The sequence below is a fragment of the Saimiri boliviensis genome, chromosome 9 (genome assembly GCF_048565385.1).
Source record: "Saimiri boliviensis isolate mSaiBol1 chromosome 9, mSaiBol1.pri, whole genome shotgun sequence".
NCBI lineage: Eukaryota > Metazoa > Chordata > Mammalia > Primates > Cebidae > Saimiri > Saimiri boliviensis.
This window is the reverse complement of record NC_133457.1, coordinates 5,275,658-5,293,293: the sequence shown is the minus strand read 5'-3', so window position 1 is coordinate 5,293,293 and position 17,636 is coordinate 5,275,658.

Sequence of the window (17,636 nt, the reverse complement as noted above, 5' to 3'; positions counted from 1 at the left end):
TTTCTGAAAAGCTAATAAGACAGGGGCCTTTGTGCCATTTCAAATATTTTTGTTTTGTTTCGTTTTTCCTCCTTATGTAAATAGGCCAAAGAGGGACTAACAAAAAATGTTAGTTATGTAGTTTTTTTTTGTTACATATGCAGGCCATTTATTTGCCCCTAATCTTCTCTATCACCTATGTACAACTAGGAATAAAACCCACAGTTCTTCCAAGACTCAGAAGTCTTTAAAACATAGTCTAGCATTCTAGCACATGGTGGATTCAAAACATATTCACTATTACTTTTAAAAATTAAATTTTCCCAATATAATTACCTTTTAGAAGAGTGCATAATAGACTGTGTAATAAAGGCCATAATTAGTCTTTATGTTTATTTTGTGTCTCCTAAACCACAGACCTGAATAACAGATGCTACATAGAAAACTGTATTTCATAGATTAAATTGACACTATGTGGATTACTATGTGTATGCTTCATTCATATGTATGTATGTGGAAGGGGATGATTGAGGCTGTATTCCCCAAATGATACAACATGGGGATGTCAACAGAGAAGAGAGGAGAAGTATCAATCTGAATGGACATGATAAAAAATGTTGCTGGGCAACATCCAGAGGTTCAACAAGGATGGAAACAATTTTAAAGCACTAGAAATACTATAGAATGAACAAAAGTATATTTGTGGACCTGGTCTGGTACAGGGAGAATACAAACATATGAAAATATTTTGATGAGCCACTTGGATCTGAAGGTGAGATTGCAAGAGTGTGCTTGAGTGGCAATAGATAATACATTGCCTCAAAGGAAGGTGGACCTGGTTAGCCAAAAACTTTTTATTTTCTTTAATGAATGATGGTTTGAGACTTTTTCACCAAAGCTGATTTTTTCAGGGAAATAGATGACAAACTAAGCATTACTTTTAGAGTAGGCAGATAGACATGAGCAGGAAAGGGAGCTCCCAGGAGTGGAAGCTCCAGAGAGTCTTGCATCCCAGAGACCACCCCAAACATGCATGCCAACTGTGAGCAGAGAGGAAGGGAAATGCCTACAAAGAACAGAATGCCCTTTAAGACACCCAGAAATTACTCAATCTGTGACTGAACTGTCCGAATATAGCTGGCTACATGCTGGTAAGAAGGGACAAGAGGTGAAAGGGAAATTCCTGAAAGATGTGCAGACACAGTAAGTACAGATTTGACCACTATATGACCTTCCTGAGGTGGCAGTGATTAGCAACACTACCATTAGGTACGATTCATATTGATCATCAGGCCCTGCACATGCATATCCACTGACGGTAAGGGAGAATCCAACAAACCTGGGCAGGAACGAGGGGGTTACAAAGGCAGAGACTTAAGGCAGAAGCAGAAAACTAGAAAAAGATGGAGACTTAAGACAGAGTTGGAAACTTAAAGAAAAAGTCTAACATAATAAAAACTTCAAAGCAGAACTCTCAGGACTGTTTCAAGCCATGTGAGCCTGCTCCTCTCTTGGACGGTATGTTTATTTCCTTAATAAACTTTTTTGGTTCCTTTACTAATTGCTCTCTTGGCTGAATTCTTTCCTTCAAGAAGACAAGAACCAAGATCCTTCACTTCCTGGTAACACTAAGAAGGTGCTCTTTCCTCTATATCTTTTTCTCTCATTGTGCTCGATCTTATCCTCAAATAAACATTGGGTAAATACCTAAATAATTCCATTTATTTGTTCAATATTATGCACTGGACTTAGAAACTCACAAGTTCATTTCTCTAGCCCAGTGTATGCAACGGTTTTGGCCAATTTAACCATCTTTAGTTTCTACTTGCAGAATGACACAGAATCAAATTATTTTCTCTTCAAATGAGTGTGCTTGTATAAAGAGATCCAGAATCAGAAGTGTAAATAAATCCAAAAGAAGCATTAATATCCTCTTCTACCTCTGTACAGGCATTATAGACACAGTCTGGTGAATTGTTGCCTTGGCTTATTAGTTTCAAACGGCTTAAAAAAAGTCTAATCAGAGATTCCTCATGAAAATGTTCTAGCAAAGCCAATTTAAAAGGAGCCTATATGGTCAATGAATATTTTTGATGAACTTCACGCAAATAATCAGACTAAGGATCATAAGTCTAAAACTTATTTCACTGATAAATTGGTCTTACTCTGATCTCTCTTTCAGTAGAAAAAGGAGATGCGAGACAAAAAAAAAAAAAGTAGGTTTCAGAAGACAGCTATAGTATACCTGTTGTTAAATTTTAGCCCTGACCATTGTTTTTGAGTTTTTAATATTTTCTTATAATTTGGACTAAATTCTGAATTATTTCCTGCCGTAGCAAGTCTGTAAAAAAGAACCTTAATGCAATTATAGTTTTTAGTTGACTTCTCAATGGAATAGGTCTTTATTACAAATCTCTCATTGTTTTATTTCTTCCAAGAAAACAAAAATTATAAAATTTTGAAGACTAGAGATTATTTAAAAAATGATAAGTGTTATAAAAATCAGTGACTTAACTGTAGACTATTGAGGAATGAGCCTTCCCAGAACTGAGGGATGAAAAATGTCTATCCCTCTAAGCTCAGCAAAGGGTGATCATCAATGCTTCTATGGGAAGATTTTTAACCAACAAAGGAACATGAAAAAGAAAACAGAACAGTCTGAGAGTTATGTGAGATATGCAAAATTCATCAGACCCAGAGAAACATGAGTATGGGACTTTAGTTATGCCCTTTAAACTCATACCTAGGAAAAATTGTTTAAAAACATTTTGTTCCTGACTAGCTGTCTCCGCCATTTATCTTTACATTTCCAGATTTTGTAATACAAAAATAATGTATGGTCAATCAATAGCTTCTTGTTTTAATGTAAATTCTTCGTAAACAATGTAGGAACTGCCTCTTCTTTTCCTTTAAAAATCCACTTGTCTAGGCCAGTGTCCAAAATAGTTTTTCTCAGATTTTCTTCTAGGATTTTTATACTTTTAGGTTTTACTTTAGGTCTTTAATTCATCTTGAGTGCATTTTTATGTATTGTGAGAGGTGTGGGTCCAGTTTCATTCTTCTGCATGTGGCTATCCAATTTTCTTAGCAATATTTATTGAATAGGATACCACCTCCCCAGTGTATATTTTTATTGACTTTGTCAAAGATCAGTTGGTTATAGGTATGCAGCTTTCATCTAGATTATCTATTCTGTTCTGTCCATCTATGTGTCTACTTTTATATGAATACCATCCTGTTTGGGTTACTGTAGCCCTGTAATATAATTTGAAGTCAGGTAATGTGATGCCTCCAGCTTTGTTCCTTTTGCTGAGGATTGCTTTGGCTATTTAGCCTTTTTTTTTTTTTTTTTTGGTTCTATATGAATTTTAGAATTGCTTTTTCTAATTCTGTAAAAAATGACACTAGTAATTTTACAAAGATTGCATTGAATCTTAGATTGCTTTGGGCAGCATGGTCATTTTGATGATACTGATTCTTCCAGTCATGAGCACAGGATTTTTTTTTTTAAATTTGTTTGTGTCATCTATGATTTCTTTCTTCAGTGCTTTGTAGTTCTTATAAGATCTTTCGCCTTCTTGGTTAAATACGTTCCTAGGCATTTTATGTTTTTGGTAGCTTTGTAAATTGCCTTCTTGATTTGGTTCTCAGTTAGATTGTTATTAGTGTATAGAAATGCTACTGATTTCTGTATGTTAATTTTATATCATGAAACTTTCCTGAATTCATTTATCAAATCAGAGAGTTTTTTTTGGTGGAGTCTTTAGGGTTTTCTACCCTAAAAGAAGAATCATATTGTCAGTGAACAGAGACAAACTGACTTTCTTTTTCCAATTCGGATGTTTCTTTTTTCTTTTCCTTGATTTCTCTATTAGGACTCCTAGAACTATGTTGAATAAGAATGGTGAAAACCTTGTCTTGTTCTAATTCTTAGGGGGAATGCTTTCAGCTCTTTCCAATAAGTATAATGTTGACTGTGGGTTTGTCATATATGGTGTTTATTATGTTCAGGTATGTTCCTTCTATGCCTAGTGTGTTGAGGATTTTTATCATGAAGAGATGCTGAATTTTATTGAATGCTTTTCTGCATCTGTTGAGATCATATAGTTTTTGTGCTTAATTCTATTTACGTTATGTGTGTCACGTTTATTGATTTGTGTATGTTGAGCCATCCTTGTAGCGTGTTCTCTTTTTGATGTGTTATTGGATTATATTTGCTAATATTTTGTTGAGTATTTTTGCATTCTCAAAAGTAAAAACAACAGAAAAACAGGCAAATGAGACTTAATTAAACTGAAACCTTCTGCACAGTATAAGAAATAATCAACAGAGTAAAAATTCTACAGAATGGGAAAATATTTGCAAATGATGCATCCAACAAAGGCTAATATAAAGAATTCACAAGAAAGTCAAACAACTTAACAGGAAAAGAACAAATACACCCATTAAAAATAAGCAAAGAACATAAACAGACATTTCTCAAAAGGAGACATACGATCGGCCAACAAACACATGAAAAAAGTTCTCAACATCATTAAACATCAGAGAAATGCAAATTAAAACCAAAATGTGAGCCATCTTACACCAGTCAGAATGGCTATCATTAAAGAGTTTAAAAATACCAGATGTTGGTAAGGATGTAGGGAAAAGGCAATGCTTTACACTGTTGATGGGAATGTAAATTAGTATAACATTTATGGAGAATGCTGTGAAGATTTCTCAAAGAAATGAAAAATAGAATTACCATTCAATTCAGCAATCTCACTACTGAGTACATATTCAAAGAAAAAGAAATCATTATATCAAAAAGATACCTACACTCATTTGTTTATCACAGCACTACTCACTATAGCAAAGATACAGGATCAACCTAGGTGTCTATCAGTGAAGGTCTGGATAAAGAAAATGTGATATGTATTTATACCATTTATACTACTCAACCATAGAAAAGAATGAAATCATGTATTTTGCAGCTACATGGAGAGAAATGTGGGCCTTTATCCTAAGTGACATAACTCAGAAAGAGAAAGTCAAATACCTCACGTTCTTACTTATAAATGGGAACTAAACAATGAGTAGGCATGCATATACAGACTGAAGCAATAGACATTGGAAACTACAAACAGGATGGGAGGGGAATGAGAGTTGAAAAACTGCTTATTGGGTACAGTGTTCACTCTTTGATTGATGGGTACACTGAAAGCTCAAGAGTTCACCACTATGCAGTATATGCATGCAGGGAACCTGCACTTCTACTCACTAAATATATTTTAAAAAATGGCAGGAAGGCAGCAAATCACACTGCCATGTGTGTACCTATGCAACAATCTTGCATGTTCTTCACATGTACCCCAAAACATAAAATGCAATAAAAAAATTAAAAAAAAAAACCATCAGATGGTCACTCAGAAAAAAAAAAATAAAGTGATCAAAGAAAAAAAATGTATTGGTGAACATAAATGAAAATTTTAAAACAGGAAAACAACACAAAATAATATCAGTTTGCTTGTAACTTCTGCTTATCAGGCAACTTGAATCTTTGCTCCTTGGTTGTAATTCTCAAACTTGGCCCAAATAAACTCTATTTTTTTTAAGTTTGCTTCAGTTTTTTTTCTTTAGGTCAACAAGTAGCAGCTAAGAATACCACTCCAATGAAATAGATTCTGTAAGAATATTATTAGAATATGGGAATGAGGATAACAATAACAAAATAAAGTCTAATAAGGCAAAAGTGAGGATTATTGACAGGAATAATTTAATGGTTATATGTTGGAGATATTGGACAGGCGTGCAGGTCAAATTGGTAGGCTCATGTCAATTTTTAGATGTAGTAGCAGTCTAAGTTCACCCAATGGTTGAGTTTTTCTAAATTTTTGCTTTGTGAATATTGATGCCTTTGGCAACTCTATACTCTGAAATTATGATGAAAATCTTAATTTTAATGGAGGTACTGCAGTCTATTTGTATACTTTATATTTCATATAAAATAAACTATATTCAAATATATATACATACTTGTGTGGTATATAAAGTGGTAAAATATGAGATTTTTAGAAAACGTATTGGACACTGTCAGATGTATATATTAAATTTTGGCTTTAGTTTTACAACGTATTGTATTTTTTCAATAATTAGCCTTAATTAAATTTAATCTGCCAATTCATATACAGGAAAATTATATATATATATATATATATTCACATTAAACATAATTAGTTGATTATATTAATTAAATCATCATAAATGTAGATAGAAACATGTAGATACATTGTTTAATACTTTAAGTACTTTTCCAGAATGTACACATTTACTTTACAATTCACACTGTTGCAGTTATAGTTAATGAAGTAATAAAATTTTATATCCAGCCAAACTAAGCTTCATAAGTGAAGGAGAAATACAATCCTTTATGAACAAGCAATTGCTCAGATTTCATCACCACCAGGCCTGCCTTACAAGAGCTCATGAAAGAAGCACTAAACATAGAAAGGAACAACAAGTTCCAGCCACTCCAAAAACGTAACAAATGGTAAAGAGCATCGACACAATGAAGAAACTGTGTTAACTAATGGCAAAACAACCAGCTAGCATCAAACTGGCAGGATCAAATTCACACATAACAATATTAACCTTTAATGTAAATGGGTTAAATGCCCCAATCAAAAGACACAGACTGGCAAATTGGATAAAAAACCAAGACTCTACAGTGTGCTGTATTCAGGAGGTTCATCTCATGTGCAAAGACACACATAGATTTCAAATAAAGGGATGGAAGAAGATTTGCCAAGCAAAAGGAGAGAGAGAGAAAAAAAGCAGGGGTTGCAATCCTAGTCTCTGATAAAATGGACTTTAAACCAACAAAAATCAAAAGAGACAAAGAAGGGAATTACATAATGGTAAAGGGATCAGTGCAACAAGAAGAGCTAACTATCCTAAATATATATGTATCCAACACAGGAACACCCAGATACATAAAGCAAGTTTTTAATGACCTAAAAAGAGACCTAGACTCCCAAACAATAATAGTGGGAGACTTTAACACTCCACTATCAATACTAGACAGATCAATGAGACAGAAAATCAACAAAGATTATCCAGGACTTGAATGCAGATCTGGACCAAGTGTACCTAATAGACATCTACAGAACTCTCCACCCCAAATCCACAGAATATACATTCTTCTCAGCACCATATTGCACTTACTCTAAAATTGACCACATAATTGGAAGTAAATTACTCCTCAGCAAATGCAAAAGAATGGAATTCATAACAAACTGTCTCTCAGACCACAGTGCAATCAAATTAGAACTCACTCAAAACCACACAACTTCATGACAACTGAACAACCTGCTCCTGAATGACTACTGAATAAATAATGAAATGAAGGCAGAAATAAAGATGTTCTTCAAAACCAATGAGAACAAAGACACAATGTACCAGAATCTCTGGGACACATTTAAAGCAGTGTCCAGAGGGAAATTTATAGCAATAAATGCCCATATCGAAGTGAGGAATGGTCTAAAATTGACACTCCATCACAATTAAAAAATTAGAGGAGCAAGATCAAACAAATTCAAAAGCTAGCAGAAGGCAAGAAATAACTAACATCAGAGCAGAACTGAAAGAGATAGAGATACAAAATCGATAAATCCAAATCTGGTTTTTTGAAAAGATCAACGAAATAGATGCACTGCTAGCTAGACTAACAAAAAAAGAAAAGAAGAATCAAATAGATGCAATAAAAAAATGATAAAGGGGATATCACCACCAATTCCATAGAAATACCAACTACCATCATAGAATACTACAAACAACTCTTTGCACATAAACCAGTAAATCTAGAAGAAATAGATAAATCCCTGGACACTTACACCCTCCCAAGACTAAACCAGGAAGAAGTTGAGTCCCTGAGTAGACCAATAACAAGGTCTGAAGTTGAGGCAGCAATTAATAGCCTACCAACCAAAAACAGTCCAGGTCTAGAGGAAGGCAAATAATACAAAGAAGGTGGCTATTTGCTCATGAGATCATCTGAGAACTCAAGTTTCTTCCTGCTCAATATCCTGTTTGCTGGTATGTTGACTTTGCCTGCCTTATTGCAGACGGAACACTAGCACCATGTCCCTGCAGTGCAAGTCAGGAAAAGTAGAAGTGGAGGAAAAGCAACTCCTTTTGTTAAAGATAATACCTAAAAGTTATATATATAACTTCTAACATTTCATTAGTCAAAATGTATCATGGTGACATCTAACTCTGACGAAGCTGGGACATATGTTATCTAATAAGATGCTTGCATATCAGATAAATATGGAAAGTTATACCTCACTAAATGGAAGGAGAGAATTTATGTCAGGAGACAGAAGTCTCTGCCACAGTCCCCACCTGATTCTTGAGCGCTTCTCCCCCTGATTGCAGTAGGAATAGAAGGGGAAGATCTCAAAAAGAAATGGCTGCTCCTATACAAACAGGTTGCAGAATGCCTAACCCTCCAGTTCCCAGGGAGTGGTTCCTGTTCCCCAAGCATGGCAAGGGAGTAGTAGAGCCAGAAGACATCAATGGAATGTTCCGGCTTGGACTGTAAGCATTTAACAGCAATCACAATGGAGTAAATTATGGAGGGCACTGAGCGTAAAACCTTGGAACTCTATTAGGAGATGCAAGTAAATACCTCAAAATGACCGAAACTGAAACCCCTCTGGGAGTGATCTAATCAAATTTAAGTTAATTTTTAAAAAATTAACAAGTGTAAAATTTCCAAACTTTTTCTTGAAATTTATTTGCAAATTAATGCCTACTACCATGGTCAAGGTACCTCTGGACGGTGATTAATTAAACATATGTTTGCATTTGGTCATAATGTCCTTGTCAAACATGCTGTACCCCATACAAGTGAATACGGCTGTAAAGTTGACTTCTGGCTTTTTCTTTTCTTTTCCTCTGACTGCTTAAAATTCTGCTCAATCATCAACTATCCCTATATTGAAAACTAAGAATATAAAGTTATAATTCTATCCCTTTTTCTATACCTTCCTCAATTTGTTTTTAACCAAGCTTTTCACCATTTCTCTCTTTTAAAAAATTTTCCTCGTGTGGTCTCCAAGAAAGATTTTGTGATCCTAAGGCTTCGGAGCCCGCAATTAGAATTAGGATGAACCTTGCTGTTGTTGGATCATGATATACTCTTCTCAGCCATTAGCCCTGAACCTCTTAGTGTTAAACTCTGACTCTAATGTTGCATATACTTAAAATATGTTTAGCTCTGGAGAGGTCTTTGAGAGCTCCCTATAAGCTATCAAATAGGCTTAAGAGGAAGATTCATTTCATAAGGAACGATACTGCCTACAACTTAGGAGTCCCTAATAAATATTTGCTGACTACATAATGGGAGCTACATATGTATTAATGAGATTGATTAACTATTATTTTATTTTCCTGACTGTAATGAGGGCCTGTTGGTATAAGGCCTCATTCTATCAATAAGTACTTTACATGCTTTGACATATTTAACCTTCAAAACAATCAAACCAACTAGGTGTTATCATTTTCTCCATTTTCCTAATGAAGCAGAGAGAGATTAAGTAATTAACCTGAGGTCACAAGTGGCAGAGCTGGGATTCAATCCAGCAATATGGCTCCAGAGTCTGTACAGGTAATACAGTTAAACATAATATTCACCCAAAGAACTCTACAAACACAAAATCTATACACTTTAAGAAAAAAATTAAAAAGACAATTTTGTTATAATATGTTGTCCAGAGTATTCCACCATGTTGGGCAAATAATTCAACATTTATTCTATACTGTGGCATTTGTTAAGCAACTAGTCTCACAATAGACGATCAAACGTATGCATTTATATTGAGGTTCAATTGCAGAACTGACCTGTGTAGGGAATTTTTATTCCTTTTGGAAAATTCGTTGTTAAAAGACCTCTAAGTGATTGATTTTTTAATTTGCATAACACAGATTTACAAAACAAATTGGGTTAATTTTCAGGTGTGAAACTCGCTGGGAATTAGTAGTTTTTCTTGATGTAGCAAATATCTTGATCACAGAGACTAACATTTCAAATAACATCCCTGCTTTCACAATCATGGGGCCTTATTTTATAAAGCCAATAGGATGTAATTACGTTAGAGGTGTTATTTCACATTTGTAAAATTCTCCATAGCCCTCTGCAGCATAAATTAATTTTGTTGGATACCCACACACAGAACTTTAAACAGTAATATGAAACAACTCTAAAAGTTGGATACCACCAAAACCTTACAAAATGTTAAGAAATAGTTTTGTGAAAATCAATTTTGTATAGTTTATTTCAATCTAAATAAAATGTGAATTTTGTAAAGTTTAGGCACATTGTTTTTGGTGGGGTCAAAACATTCTTGTGTAAGATCTCTTAAAAAACATTTTATAAACAGCTTCATAATTCAAGGTGAAAAAAAAAAAAAGAAATAGTTTTGTCACATATTTTAAGAGAGCAACAAAGAAAGCATTCCACCTTCTCCTTTTCAATCCAGCCTTTACTGCTTTTTTCTAGATACCGTATAAGCCCTTATGGAATGCATTTTAAATCCTGCAGAGTTTTCTATTGCTGTGGAAACAAATCATCAGGTATCTGATGGCTTAAAACAACACAAACTTATTATCTTAGAGATTTGGGGTCAAAGTCTAAAGTCAGACTGATTTGGGCAGGACTGATTGGCAGATCTGGTTTTTTCTGGAGGTTCTAGGGAAGAATTCATTCTTTGCTTCTTCCAGCTTCTGCTGGCTACCATCATTCTTTGTTTGACTCTTGGCTACAGCACCCCAACCTCTGCTTCCATCACTGACTTTTCTCACTTGGAGCCTCTTGCCTCCCTGTAATATGGAACCTTGTGATTATGTCGAGTGCACTAAGATAATACAGAATAATCTCCTCATATCAAGAGCCTTAATTTAATCACACCAACAAAATGTATTCTGCCATATCAATTAACATATTCACAGGCTCTAGAGATTAGAATGTTGACATCTCTCCCAGATCTTTATTTTGCCTACCACAAATGCTAACCTCTTTTCTGTGTTTTATTTTAGGCTATTCTCATTTTATCCAGTCCTTCATTTTCACCTGCTGAGTAGCACTATTGTAAGCAACATAGAAACAATATTTTTGACATATAAATTAATTCGTTAAAGCATTTATGAGTGCATAATTATTATGGTCTGGTAACTTTACTGGGTTTCATCCACTTTACTGTCTTGACCTCTTTGAAACCATTTTCTACAGCCAAGAGTAGGATAAATTAACTCTTTATAATTTTGTACATAGTGTAAAACACTTATCGTTAGTTGTTCTGCACGCATTTCTTTCACTCTCTCTTTTTTTGTTTTAAGATATGGGGTCTTTCGCTGTCCTCCAGGCTGAAGTACGGTGTTGCAGTCATAGCTCGCTGCAGCCTTGAACTCCTGGGCTCAAGTGCTCCTCTTGCCTGAGCCTCCTGAGTAGCTTGAACTACAGGCATGAGCCACCACACCCAGCTAATTAAAAAAATTTTTTTTGATAGTGATAGGGCCTCTCTATGTTGCTCAGGCTGGTCTCAAACTCCTGGACTCTAGATATTCCCCTGTCTCAGCCTCCCAAGTAGCTGGGATCATAGATGTGGGCACTGCCCTGGCTCATCTCATCTTTCCTAGAGACCTTACATTTATACATTTATTTAATTTTAGCAAGACTTCTTGGTTAATAGATTTTAAATCCATATAAGAAAGAAATGTCTTTAAAAGCTGCCAGAGAAAAAGTATGACACAGACTTCAGAGTTAAATAAAAAGTAGGTTATAAAAGATGTCAATAAATACATTTCCAAAATGACAGAATGGCTTGAGGCTGTGGGATGATAACAAATCTTGGTTGAGTAACAAGTGGCAGAGGCACAGTGTGATTCTCACACTAGAGGTGAGTGTGACTCCAGGTTCATGTCATTTGTATGTCCATTAATGAAACTTTAAGAACTTTTTTTTTTTATTCCCACAAAACCACACAGAAAAAGAACAAGTAGTTTGGTTATTTTGCGGTGGATCCTCCTATGATAATGATTAATGTTTCATAAAGAAACACTGTGGTACAGATTAGGAGCAGAATCTTGTTTATTGCCTTGTCAAGAAAGAAATTTTTACAAAAATAAAGGAATTAGCTGTTTTCATAATCTTCAGCTGCTGAAGGTGTTTTGATTTGTTTTGGAAGGTGGTGATGGTGTGAATTTTAAGACATCTTTCTGAGAAGAATAAAAGGATGTGACTGTAATTACCAAGAGTGAAAGAAAAAAAATACTTGGTAAATTAGTGAGCCTTTGAACGCTACTTTCTATCCATTGGGCTGAGAATGAACAGTTGAGAAAAAGGCTGGAAAAGTGCAAGATTTTAGTTCAGCAAATGTTGAGATAAGATCAGAAATAATTGGATAATGCATGAAATTATGAATTATGTACTTGACGTTTAAACATATGGTAATATACACCTTGAGTGAAGAGTCTAGGTTTGATTAAATTAATAACTTTTTGGTGTTCCCCCATCTGTTCATTATACCTTAAAAAAAAGTCACTCAAAAAGTATTTACTGAATGTTTATCATGTGTCAGACACTCTGCCAGTGCCTAAGTCAGCTAAAATAATAACCTGCCTTTCTGGGGTTGATAATCAATTAGAAAAAGACAGATGTATAAATGAATCGCTGCTATTTCAGGTTAAAATGGGTTGAAATTCCACCCCAGAATTTTTCCCCTTTCTCTACACCTCACAATATGCAACATGTAAACTGCAACACCACCACCAAAAATAATCAACAGAAATTAAGTAAGGAAATTAGCATAAACTAAGATAATAATAACGGAAAACTGGCCCCAATGAAAGAAAATAGGATTCTGGAGGGGAACAGGAAGGCTTATAAAGCCTTAAATAACACAGGTAAACCAACAAAATGCTGTATTGTGGATTTTCACTAATACTCCCAAAGTTGGGAAAAAGCAAGTAAGTGGATATCTCCATCTTTTTATTCTTCTTACAGGAAAGCAATAAAAAAGATAGTTGTAGAGAAACAAGTGAAATTGAGAGACTGGGCTTGACGGGATATTTCTTCAGAAAATGAAGACTCCACAGCTGCATAGCCAGTTGGAGGATAATCCAAAGTACAGGATGCCCTCTGACCTGAGTAGATGGAGTGAGTTTTAGTATAGTACATTTAACAAAATCTTACAGACGATAAAGTCCAAGCATTTTAACCGAGTACAAAGCTACCTCAATTGACCTTTATTCTCTTCTCCCCTCGGACTATGAAATTGTAGATGGAACAAGAACCATCCAGTCCAGACGGCTACCTAGTTGATACCAATATATACCACTTGGAGAATTACTGGTGTAAGGAAAAGAAAATCTAACCATCTCCTACCCTACCCACCCAAACCCAACCACAGCCAAGGCATTAACCTCACAAATGAGAGAACGAAGGGAAATTTATCCATTCCTGAATCAAAAGAAAGGTGATAGAGAGGCAAAAATTTGGAAAATCTTCTGAGCACCCATTAACATACCGAACTGCTGCTGGGACAGGCCGCAAAATTACTGACCTGTGAGTTTCCAAAAGATAATGGTTATGAAAGACAAAGACTAAGAATCTGTTAACGTTTAAAGGAGAGTAAAACGATATAACAACTGAATTAAATGAAAAATCCTAGATCGTCCTGGAACAGAAAAAGACATTGGTGGGTTAACTGGTGAATCTTAACCATTGCATCCGTATTAATTTTCTCATTTTGATCATTGCACTGTGCTTCTATAAGAAAGTATCTCTGCTTTTCGGATGTATACGCTGAAGAATTCAAAGGTAAAGAGAACTTATGCTTGCATGAGGGCTTATTCTCATGTATTTCAGAAAAAAAACTAGAGAGAGAAAATGATAAAACAAGTATAGTAAAATGTAACATTTGAAGAATGTAGATAACAGGCCTATAATATGGTCTGTCTTGCAGAAAGTTCCATGTGCTGTTGAATAGAATGTATATTCTGTGGTTGTTGGATGGAATTTTCTGTATATATGTAAGTCCATTTGTTCCAGGGCATAGTTTAAATCCATGGTTTCTTTGTTGACTTTCTGTCTTGATGACCTGTCTAGCTCTGTCAGTGGAGCATTAAAGTCTTCCACTATTATTGTGTTGCTATCTCATTTCTTAGTTTTTTTTTTTTTTTTTTTGAGATGGAGTCTTGCTCTGTCACCCAGACCGGAGTACAGTGGTGCAGTCTCAGCTCACTGCAACCTGTGCCTGTTCAAGCGATTCTCCTGCCCCAACTTCCTGAGTAGCTAGGATTACAGGTATGCACCACTATGCCTGGATAATTTTTGTATTTTTAAAAATAGAGTTGGGGTTTCACCATGTTGATCAGGCTGGTCTCAAACTCCTGACCTCGTGATCTGCTCATCTCAGCCTCCCAAAGTGCTGGGATTATAGGCATGAGCCACCGTGCCTGGCTTCTTGGTAATTGTTTTATAAATTTGGAAACTCCAGTGTTAGGTGCATATGTATTTAGGATTGTGATATTTTCCTGTTGGCAAGGTCTTTTTTCATTACGTAATGTCCCTCTTTAACTTTTTTAACTGCTGTTCCTTTAAAGCTTGTTTTGTCTGATATTAAAATAGCTACTCCTACTTACTTTTAGCGTCCATTTGCCTGAAATGTCTTTTGCCACCCCTTTACCTTAAGTTTGTGTGAGTCCTTAGGTTTTAGGTGAGTGTCTTGAATGCAGCAGATGGTTGGTGATTTCTTATCCATTCTGCAATTCTGTGTATCATAAGTGGAGCATTTAGGCCATTTACAATCAATATTAGTATTGAGATTCGAGGCCCTTTTCCATTCACTGAACTATTTGTTGCTGGTATACCTTGGTTTTTGTTTTACAGGTCCCGTGAGATTTACGCTTTAAAGAGGTTCTGTTTTGATGTATTTCTGGGATTTGTTTCAAGATTTAGAGCTCCTTTGAGCAGTTCTTGTAGTGGTGTCTTCGTAGTGGCAGGTTCTCCCAGCATTTGTTTGCCTGAAAAAGACTGTATCTTTTCTTTATATACGAAGCTTAATTTCAATGGATATAAAATTCTCAGTTGGTATCTGCTTTATTTGAGGAGGCTGAAGATAGGACACCAACCCCTCTAGCTTGTAGGGTTTTATGCTGAGAAATCTATTAATCGAACTGGTTTTCCTTTATATGTTACCTAGGGCTTTTGTCTCACAACTCTTAAGACTCTTTCCTTCATCTGAACTTTAGAGAACCTGATGACAATATGCTGAGGTGATGATCTTTTTGTGATGAACTTCCCAGGTGTTCTTTATGCTTCTTGTTTTTGGATGTCTAGGTCTCTAGGAAGGTTGGGGAAGTTTTCCTCAATTACTCCTCCAAATACGTTTTCCAGACTTACAGATTTCTCTTCTTTCTTAGGAATACCAAATATTCTTAGGTTTGGTCATTTAACATAATTCCAGAATGGTTGGTGGCTTTTTTCATATTTTCTTACTCTTTTTCTTTGTCTTTGTTGGACTGGATTAATTTGAAGATTTTGTCTTTGGACTCTGAATTTCTTTCTTCTATTTGTTTAATTCTATTACTGAGACTTTCCAGAGCATTTTCCATTTCTATAAGAGTGTCCATTGTTTCCTGAAGTTCTGATTGTTTTTCATTTATGCTATTTCCTTATTTCTCCCTTTACTTCTTGTATCATTTTTTGGGATGTTCTTACATTGGGCTTTGCCTTTCTCTGGTGCCTCCATTATTAGCTTACTAAGTAACCTCTCAAATTCTTTTTCAGGTAAATCAGGGATTTCTTTTTGGTTTGGGTTCATTGCTTGTGAGCCAGTATGATTTTTTTGGACCTGTTAAATAACATTGTTTTGTCAGATTACCAGAGGTGGCTTTCTAGTTCCTTTTCATTTGGATAGGCTCTGTCAGAGGGAAGGCATAGGGCTGAAGGCTATTGTTCAGATTCCTTTGTCCCATGGGCTGTTCCCTTGATGTAGTACTCTCCCCGTTTTCCTACAGATGTGGCTTCCTGAGATCCGAGCCGTAGTGATTGCTATCTCTCTTCCAGATCTAGCTGCCCAGCAAGTCTACCGAGCTCCAGGATGGTACTGGGGGTTGTCTGCACAAAATCCTGTGATGTGAACTGTCTGTGAGTCTCTCAGCCGTGGATACCAACACGTGTTCTGGTGAAGGTGGCAGGGGGGTCAAATAAACCCTGTAAGTGTTCTTAGTGGTTTAATGCATTATTTTTGTGCTTGTTAGCCTCCTGGCAGAAGGTGGCAATTTCCAGAGAGCATTAGCTGTGGTAGTCTGGGGAGGGGCAGGCAGTGGGAAGGCTCCTAGAACTCCCAAGAGCATATGCCCTTTGTCTTCAGTTACCAGGGTGGATAGGGAAGGAGCACTGGGTGAGAGCAGGGCTAGGCGTGTCTAATCTCAGATTCTCCTTGAGCAGGTCTCGCTGAGGCTGTTGTGGAAGATGGGGTGAGGTTCGCAGAGCCACGGAGCTGTGTTCCTAGGAGGATTATGACTGTTTCTACTTCATTTAGGTTGTCAGGGAAATTGGGGAAAGCTGGCAGTCACAGGCTTCACCCAGCTCCCACGCAACCCAAAGGGCTGTTTTTACAAACAGTTTGAAAGTGTTACACTATAACATGATTTTATGTCAGCGCCATCTCCCTCTTACCACATTATTTCAATCACTTGCATCAAAACAAAGGGAGGAATATCACTTTGGTGGTGGAGAGAATCTTAAGGGAGTAGGGTGGTGGGAATATTCTGCTGATTCAGCTACCTTTGCTTTTTGTGCCTGAGAGATTTGATATTCAAAACACATTGTCTTCAAAATTCTCATTGTCCCTTGGTAATTTTTAGAAATAACTTAAATATGTGTACCAGATGTAAGAATATGTGTCCTCATCTTTCCTTAGTTAGTATGGGAGGAAAGGAACAAATAAAGAAATTGGTTATTGTTGTTATCTGGCCATTCCAAGCTATTCAGACTTTGGTAGGATGGAAAAAGAGTAACAGATTTGACATTTGCTGTCTGATTTTATATAAATTCTACTCTAGAACTACATGCTGAAAGATTATTAATATTTTAAGAGTTTTCTGACATCTACTTTCCCTTTTCCCTTATTATGTGAACCCCACATTTCATGACTATGAAAGCCAAACAAGGTCTTTCTGTAGAGAAGAAACAGGACCAGATTTGTATTTTGGAGTCATTATTCTGGCAGAATTGAGGAAGGTTTCTATGTTTTACAGAAATAATACTAGAGGCACAAAACACATTGCAACCAGATAATGAAAGCCTGAAATGGAAAAGCCTTTTCAGAAATATTTGCTAAATAAGGGGACCAATAGGTGGGTAAATGAAAACCTGCACTGAGGCAATGGGAAAGGAATATATTCAGACCCAAGGCTGCAAGGTACAGCAAAGAGGCAGGCTACAGGCGCACACAGACTGCAGTGAAAAGAAAGATGTGGGAGGAAGTCTGGGTAACTCCTCAGTTTCTGGCCAGGGCCACAGGACATTATAATTTTATGTGTACATTTAAGATAGATAAATAGAGGAGGAAGGGAAAGGAAGGTGATAAATTCTATTCTGGCTAAGTTGC